General features: G+C 42.3%; 1 protein-coding gene across 1 annotated transcript in view; it reads left to right on the top strand.

Moving 5' to 3' along the window:
* The window catches only part of OMA1 (OMA1 zinc metallopeptidase), a 170,027-nt gene extending 169,266 nt beyond the window's left edge, over positions 1–761 (top strand). The window contains exon 10 of the mRNA XM_075003236.1: positions 649–761. The gene's annotated coding sequence lies outside the window, so the exon portion shown is untranslated. The remainder of the gene's footprint in view (positions 1–648) is intronic.
* Positions 762–22,451: the final 21,690 nt, after the last annotated feature.

Here is a 22,451-nt window from a genome sequence, read left to right as displayed (position 1 = left end):
CGGAGGTCTCAGCAGAGATTTTGGTCCCAGTCATAGTATAACTTAGACTGCTGAGGAAACCAGGAAGAATTAGCTTCCTTTTCACAGCATGGGGTGGGGAGGGGTGCGGATTATGTGGCTGCATGTGGGCAGTTGGCATTAAGGAATTTGACTGTGTACATAGAGGTGATTGGAGCAGTTAAAATGGTGGAAAAATTTTGAATGGTGAGTCAGCCATTCCATTCGAACTAGGCATAATGGGAATAAAAATAAGACTTCTTGAATAAATAGTTATTAAAAAAGAAAAGCTGAAGGCAAGGGAAAAGGGCCAATAATGAGCCAAAGAGATGATAATGCCCAAGCCTAAAGCTAAAGGAGAGAGAGGGCAAATTTAGAGACAGAAAAACAAATCAAAGCACATTAAAGGAAAGCCAACATAATCTTCTCCACAAGATCAGTTTCTGGTGGGCTGACCTCCGCTAAAGTCAAAGTCTCATTGGGTTTCTCAGTGTTGCAATAAGTGGTTTTGGTATTAAAGGATGGGAGATGTGCTGCAAGGCAATTACATAATTTATGCTACAGGTCTCTGCACCTAGATGTGGTGCTAGCTCTCTGGGACATTTCCAGGCTATTACTCATGTAGTAATTGTGTCTTTTTTTTAACTACAGGTGTCTCTCTTTGCTCCTCCCTGCAAGTCAACAATCCACACACTGTTTCTTGGTGGAATCCCACTTTGGATGGAAATGATACCGAATCTAGCTATGTTTGTCTATTTGCTCTGTCTTATCCCCAAAATATGACAAGTGAGCCCAGCTAACTCTCCTTTGAGATGTGGTGAAGCTTTATCCTCTTATTTTCATGTCTCTCTGGATTTCTGGGTTCTAGTCTGACTTTAAAAAGGAGGTACTAAATATTTCCTGAGATGATTTGAGACTTGTAGTCCAAGAGTCCTAGGAAGATTATAACTGGGGCTGTCCCTAGAAGGGTGTGTGTCCCAGGACAAATCAACCCCTATGGTACAGTGGGGTCCTGCTCTGCATCAGAGTCCTGGGCACACCTGTGTCTTCTGGGATTGACTGTGCCAGCCAATCATATCCACCCTTGCGCCCCATGCCCCCAGCATGGGGCCTAAAGTGGTTGCCCCAATTCAATGTACCCAAAGGATGGCTCTGGTCATGATAATATCCAGACTCCTGGGTGCTTATCCATATTCAGACTATTACTATAGCTCAGTCTTGACACTGATGAGTAATGATCATGACCCTTTTTCCTCTTCTCTTTTTGAAAATAGTTGGGCTTTTTTTACATTTCTGTTGTGTGGAATGATTCTTGAACTACAAAATTACAGGTAAGCCCCAGGAATAGCATATCCTGCTGTCTCACAGGGAACATAAGTTCAGGAAGAAACGTGAATTTTGTAGTGTGCATTGCTAAAGGACCTGATGCTGCTTTCCGTAGCTGGAATTAGGGAACAGCGTACCAAATCGGTGGCTCGTTTGCCAGTGCTTTTGCTTTTTCAACTCACTGAGCAATTTATATGTCAAGTCTTTTCACAAATAATGCCAGGGCAGCCTTGCAAACCAGAGAGGAAAGCTAAAATAGAGCAGATGGAGAAGAGACACTGCATTTTTTCAGATCTGTATGATGATAAAGCGGGTAAAGAGCTAAAATATTGAATCTCAATTCTTCAGGCATCTTTATACTTAAATCATAGCCCTGTCAAGTCTGTTTGATATGCATTAATTAATGCTTATCTTTGTGTTTTGATGGTGATGTGTGAGAGATATTCCTAAAACCTGAAGTTCTCAAAAACAGACATGTGTCAGCGTCAGATTCTGTGTTAAGTTCTCAGTCTGCTCTGCATGTGCCTTGAATGAGGGAGGTGGAAATAAGCTTCTGGAGAAATGTGAATAATTTGTGAAGCTAATATTGCTTTCATTGTGCTACAAATAGGAATAGCATCACCTGAGTTTGTAATATTAAGTCAAACTCAGTATGACATTCCCCATAGGGTGCATAATAGGGTTGTCTGAATGTAGTCTGTAGACTTGTATTTGTTTAGGAAGGTTTGCTCATTCTCCCAGTGCAAAACACTCATGTTTAACCACCACCCACCCTCTGAAAATATTCCTTCTTTGTGAGACAATTAATATTTACAAACATTTTTATAGGATGAGACAAAGTACAGAGGAAAGGAGACAGTGCGTGTAATTGTTCCAGTGGGGATGTACAACAGAGTACACTGTCAGCAGAAAGAGCTAGGAACCAAATGCAAAATTGCTCCACCTGGGATGCACTCACAGATGGAGCATGCAATAATCACAGAAACCTGGAGCTTTTACCCATGATTTTCCTATTGCTTCCAGAGCTAAGCTGAGCCATAGCTAACCAGTTCGGTCAATTATGACACACGTGGGCATATCATGTATGGTCTGATCTTGTGTGCTGCAGGTAGAATGGATCTGAAGTTTTGAGCATCCCATTCCTTTAACCTCAAAGGGTGTTAAGATGAATAATTCTTAGCACTTTTGGAGCAGTTTATAAACATTAGATTAGATCCTGCATTGTCTGTCTTTGCACCACTTCAGTGATCTTAGGCTACATCTACACCATGCAACTTTTACAAACAGGTCTGTGTTGACAGTCTCATTGCTTAAAGTTGGCATGCGTGAATGCTGTTTGTCAGCACTTCTGCTGACAAAATACTTCCAGCAGCTTTCATTTTGTCAGCAGGAGAGTGCTCCTTACAACAAAGCAGCATTCCCTCTTCCATGTGTCACAGCAAAACTTTTGTTGTGGGTGGGAGGAGAGTTTAAGCACCCATAAGTTTTGCAGACCAATTACAAGTTTAGACAAAGCCTAACCTGTATTGGACTAGAAATCTAATTGGCTGCTAGTAAGTTGCCTTTGCTCTGCTGGCTTCATTGATTTACACTCGTTCAGGATCTAGCCCCATCTTTTTGCTCTCAGAATGACTGATATGTCAGTTGATTTCACCATCCTCTCTCCAAAGTTAAAATGATTTCATCCCTGCACCTGTCTTCAGCCAGGGGTACTTTGCTTGCTCTTTGAACAGGCGCCTCGTTAAGTGTGGAGTTTCGAAAAAAAAACACTTAAACATTAAATTGATACGCATCACTACAGGTTGAACTTCTCTCATCGGGCAGTATTGTCTAGCAGCACTACCACCAGTTGCACTGCTTACTGGCCTCTTAGAAGACATCAAGGGGTAAATTACAGCTACATAACGGCACCGAACACCGGGAGCCAGGACTTTATGGGACCAGGAGTAACTTGGCCACAACTGTGGTAAGTGGTCATCCAGCTGGATTATGGATGTTGCTGGACTAGAGTGTTCTGGATTAGAGGGGCTCAACCTGTATAATTATAAAATATACATAAGATGTTTGCAGTTGTCCTGAATACTGGAAGGAACACTGGAAAACATTCTCATGAGAATGCCTGTATGAGAGCATCAGGAGAAAAAGGGCAAAGCTCCTACACTCCTGTCGTGGCGAAAGACCGGTTCTCAATCCTAACTGCTTCACATTTTAACCAGAGACAAAAATGACATTCTCTCCAGCCTGCTAGAGCAGCACACTCCTTGTCGGCTGCCAAACCTTCCTGCTCATTCTGGTTCGTCAATACTAAATTCTGCAGCAAATCCTAGATGAATGGGAAACATTTGTAAGTGAAAGGATTTTTTTTTAATTATATTGAATGGCATTTTACAGAATCGCTCCCAAAAAATCTCTTGTCCCACATGTGCGGAGTTGTGGAACGGTCAGTTTGCTGTGGAACCCAGTTCTGGGCATGCCAGAATCAAAGTCCCAGAGAGCCGCTGTCAACGTGGATCTTCCACCTTAACTTCATCTGAATGTGTTGATTTGCTCTCAGTAGGCGTAAGGACTCTGGAGGGAGACATGCCAGCCTACTGTTGAGAGATCAAAGTGATGTGGAGTCATGTGTGCTGGGCCGTTTCATCTATGAATAATTTTTAGCCTTGAAATCTATCTCTGCTATTAGCATGATGGTGAATGAGCAAGATTTACGCTCATGTGACAGAGAGGTGCTTGTTGGATGTATACAAAGAAAGTTAAATAAATCACAATTTACATATCTACATGGCAGGAGAAAGATGGAACAAAATAGCTAATAGTCTACCACAGGCACTGAGGTAGACTCAGTGCGTGATTTAAATAATGAATAAAATATCATTGCAAATGATAATGTTATATTGTAAATAATTCTATTTGTCTACGTCTGGTATTGAAGTTCATCTCCCTTGGAGATTACTTTGACTTTTGATGCTGTTTTGTTTTGCATATGCTTGATTTTTTTTCTGTTTACCAGAGAACACTGTATAAAGGTTCAGCAGTTGGCAATTAGAACCTGAGTCAATAATCCACTGTGAATAATATACCTGCTGAATTTAGTCTTTTTAGCTGCAGAAAATATCGATGAGCAGATTTTTTTTTGAGTTAATCTATTGCTGATCGTTTGAAGCATGCATTTTTTAATTTTATGGATTGACTATGAACAGCTATCTCAAAATATTTGAATCTCTATTACAGATGAGTTGTGATTGGTCAATGCCATTCAAAGGATCTTGCTATATACTGCATTTGACTGAAAAACACAGCAGTTGTGAGAACTTCATAGCTATTCCTCTCCAACAAAAAGCCAACTTCTTATGAAAATAAGATGGTGACTAGTTAGATAGTGACACAAGCTCAGAATTGAAAGAGTGGAGAGGAATATATTGGCACCATCCAAAAAAAAACAACTTACGATGAGGTTGGAAGAAAGTCCACTTCCTTGATTGTATTCCACATCCTATAGCGTACCTGAAAATGACAGAGGTGGAAGAGAAGTTCTGTGTGAACAGATTGCCGCTATCTCATGTCAGATAAAAACATATTACAGTTCCTATAAATATGCAACATGCAAACAAGAACTACATGCCACCTGGGTTCTCTTCTAGTCACTGCCATGGGTGCTGCATGATCAGGGCAAATCACTTTACCACTTGGTACCTCATTTTCTCCATCTGTAAAATAGAGATCACAATGCTTTCTCTAAAACACCTTGGAGATCTTTGGATGAAGAAAAATCTCTAAGAACATGTTGTATGCACAGATAATATATTAATGGGAGCTGTGTCCTGTCAGGCATGTGGGGGTGGTGAACCACAGAACCCCAGCAACAGAGGTTGCTGGCAGCTGGGAGCAGAGTCAATCCGGCACAGCCCAGAAGGCCAGCTGGCTGCAAGCAGAGCCTGGCTGGAGGTGGGGAGCCCTGCCAGCTGGCAGACCAGGGATGGGGAAACTGCACTGGCAGGCTGGTGGCTCCCTGGGAGAGCCCAGATGCCTGACCTCTCCTGGTCTAACAAACTCCTTTGTTGGGATCAGTCTGGTTCCAAGGGTGCCAGACAAGGGAGGTCCAGCATGTATGATGGTAATACCTTAGAACCCCAGTTAGGGATATCTGTGCCCCATTGTGCTGGGCCCTATCAAAAAAAAAAGAAAAGAAAAGAAAAGAGCTTACAGTCAGGACACAACAGACAAATGGGATGGGATGGTTGGAAAGATAGTCCAGACCTCCCTTTTGGTAGCTGTCACAGATTCCCAGATGCTTGCAAACAGCCCCATTCACAAGACATACAATTGGCAAGTAACAGAGAGGTAGCCGTGTTAGTCCATGTTCTATCAAAACAAAAAGGCAGTCCAGTAGCACTTTAAAGACTAACAAAATAATTTATTAGGTGGTGAGCTTTCGTGGGACAAACTGAAGAAGTCTGAAGAACTGTGTCTGTCCCACGAAAGCTCACCACCTAATAAATTATTTTGTTAGTCTTTAAAGTGCTACTGGACTGCCTTTTTATTTTGATAAAATTGGCAAATGTAGGACTGCAAGATCATAGCAATCAGTGAAAGAACTGAGTTGCAGCAGGAGCTCATCAGACCTTCTCAAGCTGTAGACCTGATACAACTCCCAAATTGAGGATATAACCTAAAAGTACATACAGGTGAACCGTTGCCTTCTTGGTCATCTCTGCCTATGAAAGGAAACAGTGAAAATTAGTCTGCAGCTGTTACTTGACACTTTTATTAATTTCTACCTATAGTGTTGCAAAACATAATGGGCAAAACTCTGCTTTCAGATCCACAAGCTAGAACCTGGATCTGATAATCTGCCCTGCTTTCAAGTGCAGATGAAAGCCTCTGAGGTGGGGGGAACAGAATTATGGCTTTTTGTGCTTTTGTTTTTTAATGAATCAGTATTTTATGGACTTTTTCTTAATACGAACCAAATGAACCTCTGAGATGAGCTGAACAACAGCGAAGGGTGGCAGGGGGGAGCCAGCCCTGCATACCTCTTTCTTCCCTGATGTCCAGAGTGACTTTTTACTGTAACAATGGGTAGAATAACAGTCAAATTCTCCCCTCATTTCCATTTCAAACACTGGATGCTTTGTAGTGAGTATAATCAGTTCTTCAGTGCAGCTGTGCACCGCCGCATCCACTGCTGCTGCCTCTGGGGTTTGCCCCTTTGCTTGTTTAGCTGTTCGGGGCACTGCGCAGTTCCCAGCTGGCTCAGCGGTGCCGAAGGAGATTAGATATGTGCGCTCTGGATTAGAAAGCTGGGCGTTGCGTTCTACTGTGTAATGCCGTGATGTAAATATTGTGGTGCTGCACCATCGAGAGACATTGTTATTGGGGATTTTGGCGTGGAATGCCTAATTTTTCAGAAGGAATTAAGTAATATTACTTAGCATGCAGCAAATTCAACAGATTGTATTTACCCTAATTCATCCTTCCAATTGTTTGAGAGGCAGGACCATGTTAACTCTGTGCAAGTCAGGTATGAGGCCCAAATTTTGAAGGGCAGTGCAATGCTCACTGATGCAATATCCAAGTCTCTTTCACTAGGGACTGTGGCTAGCTCTATGCTACAAGCACTGCAGCAAACAGCCACAGTGTTGGAGCTGTAGTGATTGTAGCATAGACTGTTGCAACAATGCTGCTGTGGTAGTCTGTGATCACGAAAGCTCATGCTCGAAACTTTTCTGTTAGTCTATAAGGTGCCACAGGACCCTTCGTTGCTGATACAGATCCAGACTAACACGGCTACCCCTCCGATACTTCAAGAGACAGTAGCTCGACTGAAACAAAAATTCTTCCATCAGCATAGTGGTGTCTGTATTTGAGCTCAGGTTGGTTAAACTATGTCTGTTTTTCACATCTGGAGAAACCTAAGTAGGTCAGCCTAAGTTTTAGGCTTTAATCAGGGGGCTTTAGACTCCAACGTGCCTTTCCATGAGACTAAGGGCCTGCCTGAGCAGTTGGCTCACAGCGACCAGGAGTATGAAGCTACCCTTTATGGGCCTTCTGCAAACTGTATCCTTGTGGAATCTGCTGCCATGAGTACACTAGTCATGCATGGTCCATGTGGACCTTTAGTCTGTAGCATGCTAGCGTGGGGGTCGATTAGCACCCCAGCTGGCCACAAGCCAATTGCCCCTGTAAGAAAGACCTTAGGCATGTAAGTGCCCAAGTCACTTTTTTGAAAATAAACTGTAAGCTCCGAAATCAGTTTGGTGTTGCACTGCTTAAATATGTTCAAGAATCTGGGCCTTGATTTTTTTTTTTTTTTTTTACCAAGTGCTGCAGAGGAGGTTAGTCTTATACCTTGGATTAGGACTCAGGTGTTCCTTAGTCAGAGCATTAGATCATGATAATACAGGCTCATTTTCTTCTTCCTCTTCAGATTCTTCTCTCTGGTCCATAACTTTTATTTGTTTGTCATCCTCACTTTCTCTCAGCAAAAGAAAGAGAAATAAAAATCATGTTTTCTTAGAAGGACTCAATTAAAACCGTTCAAACTGGATTTAGAAATAAGAGTTGGGATGGGGGCCACTTGGTCCAGTCATGCATTGGCTTAAGCCATAAGTTCCACCCCTATCTTTCAAATGATTCTCTTATCTGGGGTTTTTGCCCTTGACGACAAAACCTGGAACTGTTGAAGAAAAGAAGCTACTTTCTGTGGAAAAGTTCATCCGGTCCACACTCCAAAGTTCCATCTAAAATAGTTCTACTGGGAAGTTTTTGACCTGCCCTAAGTCTTCCATGATTAATGGAACTGGAGTCAGAGGCACATATTTCCTGTTATGGGTTGGACCCTTATAGATTTTAGTCTGGAAGCGAATCCACCCCAAGCACAGAGCAGTGCATAGGATTTGTTTAAAGCTTCGCTTGTTCCACTTAACCTGAATTCATTCAGTTTCAATCATTGCTAGAGAAACATGGTGGTAGAGTCTAAGCTGTGAATTCGCTGCAGTCCAGCAGCTGGCAGTACGAGCCATGGAACTTGTTCTGAAGCTCCCTAGAGCCCTGGATTTTGCAGACATGCACTTAGCCCAGCAATAGATCAAGTGGGGAAGAAGGCATTCAAGCTGTACACAGACCTCACCACATAAGACGAGGACAGCAGCTGTGGAGTTCTTACCCTATTGCAAACAAAGGAAGAGAGGGCTGCGCTACTGTTAAACTCACCCCAGCTGTAAGTAACCTGGGAGCCTTGGCACCTATTCCTCCCCGCAAGCAGGGCAACACTGGTTTTTCACTAGAGGCCAATCTGAAAAGGGAGGGGGGGAAGAATTCCTGTGTCACTGTCTTATGCACACTGACTGCTACGTGCAGTTTTGGTACTTAACAGATTCCCTGATTTGGGACAGGACAGTCTGCACCATGTGAGATCGCTCTGTGGGAGCCGCTGCTTGGGAAAGGCTCTCATATGAGGCTTCTGTGGCAGGGCAAGCAACCACTGTGGGGCATGGGCCAAGCAGGGGTGTCTGTGTGCCCTCTGAGGGGGCCTAGGGCGGTCAGCCCTCAGCACTGCTTGAATCACCGTGGTGCCCCTCTCCCCTTCCCTCAGAGCTGCGAGGAGCAGCTGAGCTGCTGTGGCAATTCAAAGAGGTCTGGAGCTTCGGCCACCAATGTAGGCCCAGGCCTTGGGCCGACTGTCCCCTTCCCCACTGCCTTATCGGTGGGTCTGGGCTTCTGCTGCCATACATGAGCATCTACCTAAGCGAGGATGAAAGCCGTCGGAAGTTCCAGGTGTACATGCAGTGTGACAACAGCAAAGGAGTGCAGGTATCCAGTGTTCCCTGTTCATCATGAGATGCTCTGCCCTACCTGTAGTGTGCACTTCCCGTGGGAGACGAGGGGGAGTCATTTGAAGGAGAACTTGTGTGCAAATGGGTGTTTAACCACCCTATCTCCTCCCCAGCTTCCTCACAGGCTCACAGTAAAGAAGAACAAACTGTAAAAACAGCTCGGGCTGTGTCTACACTGGCACCTGAATGACACATAGACATGCTAACCTTCGTCACATAGACGTGCTAACCTCCTACATTGAATGACAGTTTTATTGCTCCACGTGCTTGTGCAACTGGGACTTTGTCAGCAGGAGCACTCTCCTGCCAACAAAGTGAATGCTGGTTGGGACAGAGGGTAGAAGGTTTTTTTTTGTTTTCCCCCCCCAGCAAAAATGTCAACAAATAGCAGCCATGCTCTGGCTTTTAGTGACACAGCAATGTCACCAAAAGTTGCCATCTAGACATAACCGTAGACCGTCACACTAGGCATTTTCTTGTGGCTCAGAGCCAGTGTTAGGATATTCCCACATATTAAAAACTACTGTCACATTTAGCACCAAAACAGTTCCGTCCAGCATAGACACTGGTGTGATGAAGAACCAAACATCTGTTACCAATGAAGGGATTCAGACGGATGAGGACACAACCAAAAAGAGAGGGCCGGGGATCTGATGACATAGGTGCTAGATTATGGCATGTCAGCAAAGGATTTACTGGGCACAGAGACAGACACTTTTGAGAGGATCCAGTAAATAGAGAGATGCCAGCAGGAATGGACTAAAGGCGTTCATGAGGAAGCAGTGACATCCACATCACACAAGATGGCCACACACAAGAGCTGAGTGCTTGGAAGGAACAGGAAGAATTTGAGCCTGTGGTGCTAACACCTACAGAGAGCCAACAAGGAAACAAGTCATTTTAGAACTGCCACACAGAACCAGATGGCGGCCAAGCCCATAGGCAGGGAGCAGACATCAGAGAGGGGGAGAGAATCTGCTGGGTGTAGAGCCAAGTAACAGGGCATCCAGCCACTATTGCAGTGGCTGCCCTTTGTGGAAACTGTCTATCTCAAAGGTTGTCTCTATACTAGCACTGCTCTTTTGAAAGAGGCATGTAAATGAGGGAAATTGAAAATGCAAATGAGGTGCACATTTACGTATCTGGCACCTCATTTGCATACTCTTTCAAAAGAGCTCCTTTAGAAAGGAGAAAAAGTAGTGTAGACGCTGATCTTTCGAAAGTAAACCCGTTTCGAAAGCATCCTTCCTTTAAAAAAAATGGGGAAGAATGGTGCTTTTGGAAATAGGTCTTACTTTTGAAAGAGCAGCATCTACTCTGCTCTTCTCTTTTCAATTAATATGCAAATGAGGTGCCACATATGTAAATGCACACCTCATTTGCATTTTTGATTTTCCTCATTTGTATGCCTCTTTCAAAAAAGCAATGCTAATGTAGACTCAGCCAAAGAGAATACTACAGATCATGATGGAATTTCAGTTTGGAAAGTGGTAGCATGGCCAAAGGGACATAGGGCAGCTGTGTCATCCTGGAACTGAAGTCAGTGGGCCTCTGTTCTCTGGAGTAACTGTTGTGATGGGACACCAGCAAACTGACCTGCTGATGTTAGACTGGAAGAAACTCGGTGCATGGTTCCACTTGCTTAACTTAACTTGCATCAGCTTCAGTCATTGCTGATAAAACACTCTCTGCTTTTATCTGGCAGTTTGAGCTGTCATCTATCTTTGGGGTGCCTTGGAACGGACCCCCCCGGGAGTTTTGGAGGTTTGTCAGGCTTTCTTTTACAGGACTTTCCGTGAGACTTACATGCAGCCTTTCCTCTTGTGATCACTGCAGGGCGCTCAAAATAATCAAGTGAGTAAAACAAGGTGCCACCTCATGTTTACAGTCACTTCAGTGTGCTTCAGTTCCTAGGAGACTTGCAAGTTAAGCAGTAGAGGTTTAGTGCAGCAATAACATCCCTGGTGAAGGATGAAGTAAAACCTGACCGAGGGCTGGGGAAGTGTGCTTTTAAGGCATAATTGGATCTGCAGCCCCAGGCATGAAGTTTCCCCTGTCTGTCTCCATCTCTTGTGTAAACCGAGGGGGTGATACTGCAGCCATTTCCTTCAAGAAAACTTTAAAGGAGATCATACGCTAGATTTCATTACCTGTAGCTTTGTGGTTATGGCTAACTAGCTTCCAAATCTGTATCAAAGACATCTTTGTGGGAAGCCAAATGCACAAGCATAACGGATGCGTTTCCACAAATGCACCTACCTATTCAATTCACCTTTCATGCCCAGAGCCTACATATATGTCTAAATGTGGCCGAACTAGAGCTGACTCTGTGAAGCTTAGGAAGAGATTTAGAGATATTTGGTGGAGATGGTGGAAGACTTGCCAAGTGGGAGGAAGGAAATTCAAAGGGTTGAGCTACAATGACTAAGATTTCAGTATTGATGCTGTCCATTACCCTGAAATGCAAGGGACTAAAACATCCCTTCGGTTTGACTCTGACTGTATTAAAGAATTGTCTCTCTCTTGCAAGTTTGCCTGGTAAAGGGAACCCAAAATTTATTGTTCCAAATCCTCATAAAAACTAGCATTTATCCGTCTGTTTATATGACCATCTTGTCACAGAATCCGAACTCCACAAGTGCACACAAATGAATTCATCCTCAAAATAGCCTTGAAGGCAGGAGCTAATTATTCCCACAGTAGAAATAAGGTAAAGAAAGCAAGTTGCTAAGGATTAAACTGGGAGCTGGAGCCAGGTATTTTGAGTCTCAGTCCAGTCTTAACTATGAGACCCCAGTTCTGGTTAAGTATTTGATAGATTTTTGAGGCGGAAAATAAGAGGGCTAGTCTAAGCCTACACTACCCCTTTCTTTTGAGCTTTAAATCAATGGAGGGCAACCTTCTGCCTGTGGGCCATGAGTACCTCTCTGAAGCTTCATCTGTAGCCCACGGACCCCTTGGCTGTCCCCCTCTCCCATGCACCCACAGCAGCTCCGTGCTCCTTACCCCTCCCTCCTCTGTCCCAGCACTTTTTGAGGAGCTGTAAATCGCCTGATTCATGCTCTGTCCCTGCTCCTCCTCCTCCTTCCTAGAGCTGGAATGCAGCAAATCCAATTCAGGGCATTCCAGCTCTGGCAGGGTGGGCAACCAGGGGGCGCAGAGTATAAATCTGGTGATTCATATGCACTTAAATGGGGAGCTCTGTTGCCCCGCAAGGCAAGAGCCATGTGGGGGAGTGAGGGCTGCAGGGCTGCAGTTGAAACCCCAGTGGGTGGCAGACTGCTGTGGCCCATTGAGGTGGAGAAGGGCCACTCATGCAGCCCACCCACTGGTTCTAATTGCCCATCCCTGCTTTAAATGCAGGTTCTTGTTTCTGATCCCTTCTGACACTAATTTTTGCAAAAAGGATATCTGATTTGGAGAGTCTCTCTAGGAATGTTCAACACATGTACCTTTCACAAAAGATCTGGTGGGAACTATCCAGTCTTTGTCCTGGGAGTTAATATTTATTTCCAGGAAATATCACTACCCTCATTCTATACTAATTGAAAGCATCCAAAAGTAATTGAGTGGCATAAACACAATGTCGGAAGGGCAAAAAAAGTTATATCTCAATTACACACAATCAATAAGACATGCAACAGCTTTATTTGTCCTTTATCAGCCAGCAGTTAAGAGTAACATTGTCCGATGGCTCAGGGTGTACATCGAAGAGGTCTATAAAGAAGGGAGAGAGATTCCTTCTGTAATACATATGTGACAGGAGTGCTGATAAGGGACTGAATCTTTTTCTCCTGACCTTAGTCATGTGTGTTGGCTCATAGTTAAATAAGGTGAACAGCCCTGTTATAATCCACTGCAGTCAGTGCCTACTAGTAACCACTCCGAGAAGGTTAACGCACGTGCTTTTCTCTCTTTCCTAAGAGGTTCAGCAACCAGCCATGCTCAGAAGATCTATACTTATCAAGAATTATGTACAAGGCCACTTAACTCACATTTTCTAGATTTCACTAGCGTGATCTCCTAAATTAGCAAAACTCTCCACTGTGCATGTCTCAGTCATGCCCTTTTCAAGCTCACAATTTATCCACATATGTATTTATGGTAGCAGTTTGCATCCTGCCAGAGGTTAGTTTGGCTGTTTTGTTACAGCCCAGAGCAAGGCTTTGGGGTATGAACTGGAAGAAAAATAGGAAATTTGTACTTATCCGATCATTTCCTTTTCTCTAATTGGTCTTGCCTGTCACCCCCTTGCATAGAAAGAGGTGGATTTAATTGATTAAAAATCTAGAGTTATTAAAAGACATACATAGAAACTGGTTATGGACAAAGGAAATGTTCTGCCTGAAAATGCTGTAAGTAGTAACTCACGATTGTGCAGCCGCAGAAGGTTTCATTTCTCAGAATGGATTTATCAACAGTTACAGTAAGGGATCAGCATGTCACAAGCCACAGGGGGAGCAGGAAATCCAGTTCAACTATTAAGGAGAAATGACTGAAGTAAAGACATGATCATGCCAATAAAATAGACTCCCCCTGTATGGGTCACTAGTAGCAAAGATCGCATTTGGGATCTCCAGGTTTTAGGCCAGGAGTCTCTGCTTCCTCAGCTAAAAGACCCAATGTTGTTAGCTGTGGTGGGTTTATCAGGGCTCCAGCCACCATGAACTGGGGACAGAATGCTGGACCAACTGGGTGTGTGTCACACAAGATTCTCTGGCCTTGGGAAGTAAAGTACTCTAATGCAGATTAGACTGATGGCCAATCTAGCCACCCTCAGGAAAATGTGTGACATCCACCCTGGTTCCGTAGCTTTCTCTAAATGACAACCACCTTTCCGTGAGGGGTTGAGAATGGAGAAGAAGGAAGGAATGGAGAGAGGAGGAAGGAGTGTTTGTATAAGAGAGAGAGTGGGGTGAGGGGAATGGATCAAGGCAATAGATGATGCTGGAGGAAGGGGACAAAAATCTTCTTAATACATGCTCTAGGTGGAGCATCAGAGCAAAAAAAATCTGATAAATTGTTTGATTTTGCTGGCATTATACCTTCTTGCAAAGTGATGAGCACTGGACAGTGCTCTACAGTTGAAATCAAAGCCACACGACACTTTCTTTTCCTGATGTGCTGGTGGAAAATGTCTTGTAAAGCCACAGTATGTCCCAGAATACAGGAATTAAAAAATATGTGTGCAGCACTTTTGTACAGGTGCAATGAGCAACACTATGGAGTGCAAGGGGAGAGAGATCTATTAAATGTCCAGGGCAGGCCATATAGGATGTGCTGAGTGAGTAGAGTTACACCAGCTACTTTAGTGTCTGGATAGATTAAGGTTCAGTGTCTACCTTTATATGCACATCCCTTTGTTAGTGAGAAGATTGAGAGTGCTGAATTTTGTTCCAAGGTGACGAATTGGGTTCACCTGGTCCTGTCAGGTGACTTTCTTTTTTTAATACCTTTAGGTGGCAAATCCTAATGAAGGGGGTAAGTGCACCCTCCAGGTGGTTGAATATTTATTTGCAGTGCCTGCTGAGCTAGAAATAGTTTGCTGATGAGGCAGAGACCAAGGGAATTTATTAAAGGTGTTTGCATAAATGTGTTACTGCACAGCGTGGCGAAAAGCTGGCGGGCTCCAGTATTAGGAGAAATGCGGTAGTGATGTATAAGGTATGAACGATGTGGCCTGCAGAGTACCAGCATTGCCTCTGCTGCTGTTGCTTCTGCTGCTGTGACTGAGGTGCTCTCACTGAACTGAAACTGCTGAGGATTTGCTCACTGGGATACCCGTTTCCAAGTCTTCGTTTTGAGGGATCTACTGCCCACAGGCAGATGCACAGAGAGCCCCCCACCCCCCAAAAGAACTGACAGCAAGAGGGGGGAGCCTTTTTATCTGCACCAAGAGGATGAGCAGGGGGATGATCAGGGAGCAGCAGTGGCTCAAGGTAGGAGACAGTATTTCATCTGATTGCAGTAATGAAGACATGGGGGTCAGAGGAGGTGGTGAGGACAGATTCCTGTGTCTTGTCAGTGTTTAATTTCCTCCTGTGGTGTTTCTCCCTTCCTCCCTTCAAATGCTTTAATTGTCTGTATTTATTACTGGACCCTACAGTAGCTTAGTATCTGAGTCTGCAGAACCTGTTCTGAGAGAGATCCTGTTAGTGGATCTGCTCTTGCTTGTCCAAAGGTTTTTGCTTTTCCTATCTAACATTGGTAGGTGAGTGTGTTGGGAGAGAGGGATATAGAAAAGTCATGATCAGAAAGGCTTTCCTTTAAGCAGGGTGCATGCCATAGCACCTCATTAGTGCATTTGCCAATTACATTCGGGTGCCAGATTCTTATTAACTTCGGTTTGGGAGGAAATAAATGGGCTTTAACTCAAAGTTTTGCTTTTCACGCAAAGACCTGTCAAAATGCTGGTATTTGTCACACATCTTTCTGCCATCAGCACAGAGGCTGATTCCAGGAAGGAAACTGAAGTAGGAATGCATGGCATTTATCCTCTGCCTTTACTGTAAGGGTTAAGATTCAAGGCAATGTACATTTTTATTACCCAGATGTGGAAATGAGAATTGTATGTCTGCTTAAAGGGCCCTCTTTGTCATGTTCAAAAGAATGCTTTGATAGTTGGAAACTAACAGTTTACTTAGAATTGTAGAGATTGTCTTTAGACTATGGGGCTTGTTGATTTTCTGATTAAGTGACCCTCTAACATTGTTTCTCTGTCTGCCTATCTATATGTGCATGTTCTAACAGGAGGAACTAGCACCAGCTGTTACACACTGGTTTCACATTTATACCTAAATAAACATTTTGCTGCTTTTCAGGCTGCTTTTTGATGCCTCCTTAAAATTTAGATGATTAATCAATTGGGTTAGTGGCCAATTAGGCATAACCTTGTAAGAAAAATAATTATGCTTGAGTACATGGCTTTGACTAGTAATGTGGTACTGTATGCACCCAGATTTCAATAGCTCCTTCCTAATGTGTGCAGATTCTCCTTAATTCTCCTGTGTGCAGTGGCTTCTTCTTAATTCAAGACAAAAATCAAAGTAAGGTGAGAAATGCTTTATCAGTTGTAAGGGGACAGTACCTTTTCATCATCAATGAAATTTATATTTTAGTTTTAAAACAAAGATTGGGAAAAGCAGGAAGCTATTTTCTTGGCTGTCACTAAAGATTTTCCTCCTTTTAATATACTCTTTGTCATGCCACTGCTTGCTTTGGTTATTTGGTTTAGACAAATGAATTTTACTTTGGTGCCCTAGGAGTCTCATAAGAGGAGGTTACAGTGTTATGCCTTTTGAGGACAGTCATTTTAACTGATCTTGTTAAGTTACACCATTATTAAATGAGTGCAAATTGAAGCAAATGCATTTTTTCAGTGCTTGCAAGTTCTGCTTCTGAGCTAAATTTCTCTTTATGACTAGACAGCTTTTTGCACTGCAGTATTACAATACAGCCATATTAAAAAGGTTCTTGGAGCAAATAACCCTCTAACACTGCAGCTTCAAATTCAATAGACTTAAGTAATTCTGTGGGAAATAATAACATTGGATTTAAACAATCCAGGCTAAATTAAGTTTCCCTGCCCTCCCCTGTTTTTATTGGTAAGCTTCTTGTAGCTTTTATGCCAGGCACAAATGTAAAACCCATGTCTAAAAAGTGACAAAAAATATTTTAATGCATATTAGGCCTCCACCCATTTTTGTTTGGTGCAACAGGTCCTGTAGCCTTTTTAACAATAGATTGAAAGTGAAGTCTATGCTTGACTGTATTTCCTTAACTAAATGGAGTGTAGTGTCTGGTCTGCTGATGAACAGAGGTACACAACATTATTTTCTTCTCTGTGATGTTTATTATCTTATTTCTGTAGTGTAACAAAAGGTGAGAGAGAAGAATTCTCAGAATAGAAGAAAAGATTCCAAAGGGATTATTGTACTGGCAATTTATGAGCTATTAGGATTTATTCTGAGGCAAACTGTATTGTAGACAGTGCTTTCATTTGAGCTTTGGCAATGAAGTCAGTCATGATATAGGCAAGTGCATGCAGTACAGCAGTCTTCTACCACATACATGCTTCATAATGTTGAAGTGTAAAGAACAGACATAGAACTAAGCCCCTTACATTCATTACTACAATTCTAGTTTTGAGTGGAGGTGAAGGGAGTTTGCCGCCTTCTTAGTGTAATTGCAGTTTTTATTTTCATTTAATGGTGTGTGTGCTTTTTTTTTTTATTTTAAGATGCGAATCTTTCTCTTATTAATGTAGAAGCTATAGAAATGAGGCAGGACAATTGGCTTGGTCCAAAGAAGAAGCAGAAATCTCATACAGTGCAAACTCAGTTTTGTGAACCCACTTGTCAACCATACCTCATTTAGAACAGAAAGTACACAATCACGCTGTATCAGTCTCCTCTTTCCCTGTAGCAGATAGGGCAAATGCAGTACAGTACTGTGTTAAATGTAAACTACTAAAAAAGGGGACAGTTTAGAAATGGACATGCAGAAACTGTTTCTCTGCTTGCTTCACTTAAATTAAGGTGGCTAAAACCAGCATATTTCTTCTATGTAGGAAATTTCAAACTTGCATTTATCGATGTTCGGCTGTAAACATTTGAAAGAACAACCACAAAGTTTTGTTCACAGTTATAAGCATTTCAGAGTTATGGATGCCTCTGGAATGAAGGTGGTTTGTAAATCAGAAGTTCTACTGTATACGTAACTTGTCCGAAGTGTAAATATGTCCTGTTTGTCTAATGTTTCTATAGCAAACATTGCACCACATAAACATTTTGAGGACAGATACTCTCATTGATTAGAGTGGCATTGCTTAGGGTGACGTCTATTTGCCTGACATTTATTGCAGACTAGTACTAAGTGCTCTGATTTTATCAAAACAAAAAGCAGCCAAGTAGCACTTTAAAGACTAGCAAAATAGTTTATTAGGTGAGCTTTCGTGGGACAGACCCTTCAGAGAAACTATTTTGCTAGTCTTTAAAGTGCTACTTGGCTGCTTTTTGTTTTGATAGTGTATAGACTAGCATGGCTTACTCTTATTTTATGTGTGGAATGATCAGTTGGAGAGCTGGAAAGGTTAACTGTATACATCAGATTTGCTATGCAGGAAAAAAAGTCCTTCAGTTTTTAGATATCTTCAGTCTGGGCATTAGTAACTGTAGTAATGTTATTTTTCTAGCAAATAGCGTGTGGAAATGCTTAGAGCAGCCTAGATCAGAGCAATTCTAACCCTACTTTTTCTGGAGTGTTAGGCTTTGGTAAGTGGGTTGTAAAGGCAGGAGGAGGAGAAAAAGGCCAAAGTTACCTTATTTAAAGAAACAACTCAGGTTTGGAGTTATGTTTCTTTTGAGGAACAAATGAAGCTTAAAAATGGCCAGTTACATCACTTCATTGGACCCCTACCTGTTCATGTTCACACATTTTTGCTAAATAAGACCTTGCTTCTGCAGTGTTCTAGGGCATCTTTGCACTGTTCTGTTGGGGCAAAACTGCCTTTACGTTCACAGTCAGACCCCCAAGAATATCCTCTCTTGGCTAGGGGGTTGGCTAAGGGAAAAAGCCTGTGGCCAGGACCCCCTGGAATTTGAAGCAGCTGGAGTTGTTGGCAATCTCTTGTTAGTAAGAGCAATCTGAGTGCTCTGTAAATTTGTGATGAAGTCAGGACTGCTGCTCAGATAACATGAAATTAGCCCAGCCACCTTCATAGACTGTAGCCCTCCATAGTCACAGCTGAAGATTAGAGCCGGAGTCTGAATTTTGTCAAACTTCTGACCTGCACCTGAAGGAACTCTACTTGTGCCTACATGTACAGCTCCTCTGCCTGAGGTCAGCCCTCTGCCACCATGGCAGCTTTGTGTTACTGACCTCCTTTAATTCCATCATTCCATACTTTGATCAGTGTTCCCGCTAATCTTTTCCATCCGTGTGTAGAATAATATTTTGTGCACCCAGACATATGGAATAGAAACACAATACCTAGCCGTTGGCATTCTCTTAACCAGCTTGGCAGCATTTAAATATCTGAAAAGCTATGTGCTTGTGCAGCCAACGTGGAACACTGATTTGACCACTAAACCTAGCAGAGTGGTGGAGAGGTTGTTAGCTGCCAGCACCACATCATGGCGTCTGAGATACCACACCATTCTCTCTACTCCAGGCTTAGAACAGGAAATAACAGCAATTTCTCAAATTGCCCATTCTGCAACTCAGCTATTGGGATGCTTTTTTTGTGGTAACCTCTTTATACTAAATTTAACTTGTGTGGGGAAGAAGGGTGTAACAAAGAGGAAATAACAAAAGGTGTATGTTCAAAATAAACACTTGGGTAATTTTAGTCCCCTATGACTCTGTTTTGAGGAACTTCTTAAGCCCTCTGGACTTCCAAGGTCTCAAGGATACAAGTACAGTGGTTTTGCACACTCAAAATTGATGTTGAACTAAACTGGAAGTGAAGAAGAGAAATGGTCCTGTCCAACCCTGACCAGAGTCTTGTAAACCAGTGGTTCTTAACAAGGGGTGCATGATTCCCTTTCTCGGGGTGCAAAGCATGTCAGACTTTTTTAGAAGGTAAATCATTGAAAACACAAATTAAGCACATAAGTTTGATGAAACAAAGTAGTTGTACTTTTTTCACAATTACTATAATATACAAATAAAATTTATTTTCAAGTTTTAAGCTAATTGTAGTGAAATTCTCACTACAAAATGCAGTGTACCGCCATGTTGCGTGGTATTTCTTGATGCATGCACAGATGATGTGGCAGCGCATTCGCTTTGTTTGAATTCAGTTAGCCACTAAATGTTAGTGCGTCAGTTACAGTTTACTTCCACAGCAAAACTCCGCAACGTGTCTGGGTAGTACTTGCATATTTTTGTATGCCTACTGTATTATTTGTGGTGAGTAATAACAACTATTTTACATATATTTAATATGCATTTAAAAGTGTAAAGGCCCCCCATCTCCATTTTTGTGAAGGGATGTGAGAACATACTTTGAGAACCAAAGGGGTGCAGACTACACTAAAGGTTAAGAACCACTGCTGTAAACAAAAAGGGATGGGGGATGTTCTTTATGAGAATGTGGACAAAAGTGGGAGCATCTCTTGAAAGTGTCTGAAAAACTGTTTGGGATGTATCAATTCTACTTCCAAACTGTGGAGCAAATTCCAACCTATATTGATTATGGGGTCATCATTTAGTAGGAAAATCTAAGCATGTGTTTACAATACAGAGATTATACCAGCACAGGTGTGTCATCATAGATATGCTGGCAAAATATGGGTGTGGTTTCTTCTGTCAGCGTAAGAATATCCCATTGCTGAATGACTGTAGCGAGTCAATGGAAGTGTGTCCCCCTAGTAGGTGTTATGTCAGTCGGGGTGTGTGACTGCTGTAGCTATGTCAATTTTAGGCTTGGTGTAAACGTTAAGGTTTTACAACTTCCAGTTGTAGGCATTCGTGTTCGTCTCTGTTTTACAGATTGCCCATATTACTGTATTGTCTAATCTCGATTATAAAATCCATGCACAGTTACATGAATGACCATACTAAGTCCGACTAATGGTCCATCTAGCTCAGTATTCTGGCTTCTAACAGCAGCCAATGCCAGGTGCCTCAGAGGGAATGCGCAGAACCGGGCAATTACTGCGTGATCTATCCTCTATTGTCCACATCCAGCGTCTGGCAGTCAGAAGCTAGGGACACGCAAAGCATAGGGTTGCATTCCTGACCATCTTGGCTGATAGCCACTAGGAATTTCTCAATCTTTATTTAATCCAGTTATAGATTTGGCCATCACAGTAACACCTGACAAGCAGTTCTATATGTTGATTGAGAGTTGTGTGTATGTTTTTAAACCTGCTACCTCTTCATTTCCTTGGGTGATCCCTAGTTCTCCTATTATGTGAAGGTTTAAAAATAATTTGTCATTCCCTTTCTCCATACTCTTTAAGATTTTTGTACAACTCTGTTATATCAACTTAGTTTTCATCTTGGAAAAGAGATGATACTAGCTTTTTAGGTGGAGAGTTCAATATTTCTAGCCATTTTTGTTGCCTTTCTCTATACCTTTTCAAATTCTAATATCTTTTCTGAGAAGGGGTAACCAGAACAATAGACAAGATGCTGAAGTAACATTTATTTGTCATTGATATTTATTTATTCTTGTTATCTATCCCTTCCGTAATGCTTCCTACCATTCTTTTAGCTTTGTTCTCCCACTTCACATTATGAGCAGATGTTTTCAGAGATCTATGTTTCCAAGATCTTTCTTGAGCAGTAACAATGTTTTTGGCTTGATTATCTTGTGTGTGTACTTGGCATTTTGTTTTCCAGTGTGCACTGCTCTGCATTTATTAAGATTTAATTGCCGCTACTACTTTCTTGGTCAGTCACCCAGTTTTTGTAACTCCTTGCAGTCTGTTTTGAACTTTTACTCTTGAGTAGTTTTGCACTTTCTGCCAATGTTACCACTTTAACTACTTACCTCTTTTTCCAGGTATTATGTTAGATGACTCTGATTATGGTGGTGTAAATAATAAACTATAGTAGAATATTAGTTTGTACACTTCAGAACATGATTTTTGCAAGCTGGTCAAAAGTAAGCAGAATTATTTCCAGTACCTATATTTCGTTCTAGCACTTTAAAGCTAACAATTTATTAGGTGATGAGCTTTCATGGGACAGATCCACTTGGTCTGAAGAAATGGGTCTGTCCCATGAAAGCTCATCACCTAATAAACTATTTTGTTAGTCCAGTAGCACTTTAAAGACTGTGTTTTGATAGTATGTAGACTAGCACGGCTACCTCTGTGTTACTATTCATTCTAGTGTGTATGACCATGTAACAGGTTCAACACCCTGCTGTATCTAGAGATGACAAAACAGATTAATAATGGCTAATGGGCCATATCCTTTGATGGTGTAAATTAGCATAGCACCATTAAATTCCATGGTTCTACAAGGCTTGTTTGGTACTCACTCTTGCTATATTGTACTCTAGTCTACAAGACTCCCGCTTAAATCGGTGGGATTATTCCTGGAATAAAGTATGGCTCAATGTGAATGAAAGCATCAGAATCTGGTTCCTGGTGCTTTTCTTACAGGAGATGTGTATATAGAGTCTGTACACTGGTTTCCCACTGTTGAAATTCATGCAACCCTGGAGTGGAACAGAGCAGCCATTCTGGACTGACAACATTATACAGGAGGGGTTTCGTGAAGAGAAATGAAGAAAAACTAATCCATTTGAAATCATAGGGGGAATTTTAGGCAACAGAA

This window comes from Carettochelys insculpta, chromosome 9 (genome assembly GCF_033958435.1).
Source record: "Carettochelys insculpta isolate YL-2023 chromosome 9, ASM3395843v1, whole genome shotgun sequence".
In the NCBI taxonomy this organism is placed as follows: Eukaryota; Metazoa; Chordata; order Testudines; family Carettochelyidae; genus Carettochelys; species Carettochelys insculpta.
Note: the sequence above shows the minus strand (reverse complement) of the source record. Positions and strands in the feature narration are given on the sequence as shown.